The sequence below is a fragment of the Carassius carassius genome, chromosome 29, assembly GCF_963082965.1.
Source record: "Carassius carassius chromosome 29, fCarCar2.1, whole genome shotgun sequence".
NCBI lineage: Eukaryota > Metazoa > Chordata > Actinopteri > Cypriniformes > Cyprinidae > Carassius > Carassius carassius.
This window is the reverse complement of record NC_081783.1, coordinates 31,336,757-31,340,503: the sequence shown is the minus strand read 5'-3', so window position 1 is coordinate 31,340,503 and position 3,747 is coordinate 31,336,757. Positions and strand designations below refer to the sequence as shown.

Here is a 3,747-nt window from a genome sequence, read left to right as displayed (position 1 = left end):
GCGTATTCCTGACATGGGTGTTTACAGCCTCACACTGATGCAGAGAATCTACTGTTGTATTAATCAGGAGAATCTAGAGATCAAGAGATCATCTGCAAGACCTTGCCAAATCTGTCTGAAGAGACTCAGTGGCAAATAATATCGAAACTTCAGAGCTCCGGCTTGGAGTCAAAAGAAGACTTAATATGTACAACAGGAAGACATTGCTGATCTGTTACCTGTTATCCAGTGCAGAAAACTCTTGGATGCATTCAAATTAGGTAATGTATGTTTAATCTAGTGTGACATTTTCTTGTTATATTCTCTTGTTTATTCAGTTGTGGAATTTCTTTTTCTGAAACTATATAATGCACCTTTGAACTTTTCAAATATGCCTAATATAATGAGAGTTTAGAAGACTTTTGGCCAAATGTCTGCAGTGACTCTGATATAGCTTATTAGTTATGTGCGCAAAATTTTTTTTTTGTTTGTTTTTTAGAAACATTGTTTTTTAGTCATTCCAACTTCGTCACCAATGAGTAGTGATTGGTCGGTGTCTGGGTCTTCATCACCAACATTATGCACTCCACCTAATTCTAGCTCATCACAGCTATTAGCCATTTCTTCATGTTCAAGCCAGTCACGAAACAGTGAACCAAGCAACAGACCTTCCACATCTCAGATACTGAAAACATGGCCAGAAACTTCCAGGTCCCTTGGGAACAAATGCCACCGGAAATTCGTTCTGCAATTGCAGATGGCAAGAGACCTAAACCAATGGAGTGACGCCAGATGGTACGAGTACTCGCGGATGAAATGAGAAGGTATGAGGCTAACACCACTCGCGCACAATGCTGTGGTTCGAAATATCATCAGGCAGTACCCAAAGAGTTTTGCTGATATTGCACCAGATGGGTCACTTCTGTGTGGAGGTTACACATCACTTTTGATTCAATTGAAAAACCGCATTGAGAATGTGAACCATGATGGAAGCTTCTCATTCCACCGATCCTCTACAGCCAAGAGGGGTCCAACTGACACATATGGATGTACACGATTTCAGCCAGAGCGGCCCCCAGAAGAAACTGATGACACTGTGGAACAGCACCGCCAGAGACTGGAGGAGATTTATAGGCAGGAGGGAGCAGGTGGAGCAGAAAGAGCTAATTAAAAGTTAAAAGTTAAAAATCTAATGGAGCTCACATTCTCTCTACAACGTCGCCATATAAATACAGTTCCACCACCTGACATTGAAGATTTGAAAAGCAAATGGCCTTTTCTTTTCACGCCAAGGTATATATACGCACATTTTGAGTTGCTCACAGACATCAATGTGCTTCGTAGCTTGGAACTCAGCATGGAGGAATGTGGAACAGCCATCACAGAATACTTCAGGGGAAAACCTACCAACAGAAATGTCAAGGATATCCTCTCTAATGGTGAAGATAATGAGATGGCACTTCGTGTTGTTCAGCTGCTCATGGCACACTTTGGAGAGGACATAACTGGGCTGATCCTTCTTACAGATGTAAGTTTTATTTTTTCTTTCTTTCTTTCTTTCTTTCTTTCTTTCTTTCTTTCTTTCTGTTTTAAAGGGTGACTCCACCAGTCTTCAGTGTCCAGACGCCTAATGTGTGTACTAGTTTTGGGGAGTACTACTACATATGTGAAAACAGAAGTGTAAATTATTTTGTACCTTAGAGCAAGCTGTGTGTAAGCTGATAAATTACCTCCATGTTGTCACACAGTTGCTAAATTGCATTATGGGTAAAGTAGGTGTAAGGTTTTAAAAAGTATTTAACTTGTCTTCTTTGCCCTACTATGACAGTGTTGAATGTTTTAAAAGCAAATAATCAAATCAATACAGCCGAAACACAAGTTTTAACTTTTTTATTCCACATTCTTCTTCCTTTTCAAAACCTGGTGCCTACATTATCCACAATGCAACTTGACCACTGAGTGACATTCCTGGAGGCAATTTATCATATAATGTGCAATTCCCTCTAGAGCCCCAAAAGGGTTCATACTGCGTTTTAGACGTCTGCAGTAGATCTCCCCAAGACCTGTAAAAATTAAATTGTTATTTAGCAGTTTGATTGTAGGAACTTCAGAAGCCTACCTCATTCGCCTCTAGGTTACTCTACCCTAGTGTTTACTAATTATTGTTCTTTATATAAATTTTCTTTTTCAAAATCTTATAATGGTAAGGATAATTATTTGTTCCCTTCAGGTGTCTGCCACTGCAGCTGACGTTGAGACAACTCTCAGTCTTCCTGCAATTCCTCGCCTGATATTGCCTGGTAATATACATTTAATTTATATTAATTGATAGACACATTGTATATCATATCGGCCATTCATCTTGAGTTTACAAATGTTTACACATGGTAACAATTATTCCCATGTTGCTATGACTTGAAGTTTCAGGTGCAACAGGGCAAGTCACAATTAAGGGTTGGATGATCACCTTTGAGGGACGTGTAATCTCTGAGGGCATCACACCAACTTTGCAATGGGACTTACTGCTATGTTTGCAATCTACTACATATTGAACCTTCAGTATCAAGAAGAGGCAGCCTGCACTCTGGAATTCATTCAGAGGTAAACCCCCTTCATTCCCTGTCGTCATTATATGGATATATACAATTAAATTAATGTGTTGGTATTTTTTTGCATAAAATGGTATTAGTACTGTTCATTTCAAGTCTCAGTACACACCTACACACACACACATCTACACACACACATCTACATACATACACACACACACACACACACACACACACACACACACACACACACACACACACACACACACACACACACACACACACACAGGGTATAGGCTTCATTATAGTTCCATTCGATGTCATTCAATCCACTCTATTTGTGCAATGCAATGCAATTGCATGTACTAAAAACAGTATTTTTTTGCAACCACACTCTGATCTTAGACTATTTTGAATTCAGTCGCTTCATTGGAATAAATCCAGAGAGAGGGACAAAGGTCAAAATGAGCTCTATAATCTTTCTCTCTTTGTTTTGACACTATGGCATTGTCACATTAAGCCACAAGAGAACTGCTATTATTAAATTTATAAGCATTAGCTTGGAGTGTATGCTGTACATTCCTGGTTGTATAGTTTATTTATTATTATGAATATTTGTTGTTTTTTGACAGTGGAAGTACTGGAATAATGCTGCACAGAGGAACAGTAACTACCAAAGTGATGATCATCTCTCCTGGATCAACAACTGAGATGTAAAAACACAAGCCTACCTCACAGGACAATTTTAAGAGGTAACCTGCAAGTCTAGCTTGCAGTGGCACAGTAGCCTACCTTACAGTTTCATCCCTAAATGTTTTTATTGATGCATATTATTGATTCATCCTGCTAAAATGTTCTAGTTTCAAAATGGCCTTAATGCGCATTTTCAAAATGTTCTTAGGTATGTTTTCAAAATGTTGCCAATTCTGCATATGTTCAAATGTTATTATGAAAGTATATATTGCAGATTACAAATATAAATCCCCAAAATGTGCCAAAGATTCTTGCATGCTGAATGTTCTTACTCATGTAACAAATAGGTCTTAATGTTCCTTAAACAGTCTTAATAGTTTAGTTTTCCAAATATTGCTAATGATTTGTATTTGTTGCCTTGGTCCTTTTCTTAGACCTATTGTGTTATTCAAAGTAAAACTTAAATTACTAGGTAAGATAAATCACTTATGACAAGAATTTGTTAAGTGTTCAAACTTGTCTTAAA

General features: G+C 38.0%; 1 long non-coding RNA gene across 1 annotated transcript; it reads left to right on the top strand.

The window, feature by feature from the left end:
• The first annotated feature begins 1,168 nt into the window (after positions 1-1,168).
• Positions 1,169-3,379, top strand: LOC132110248 (uncharacterized). The gene is made up of 4 exons (XR_009424628.1): positions 1,169-1,507; positions 2,210-2,279; positions 2,401-2,580; positions 3,161-3,379. It is a non-coding gene; the product is annotated as an uncharacterized LOC132110248 (long non-coding RNA).
• Positions 3,380-3,747: the final 368 nt, after the last annotated feature.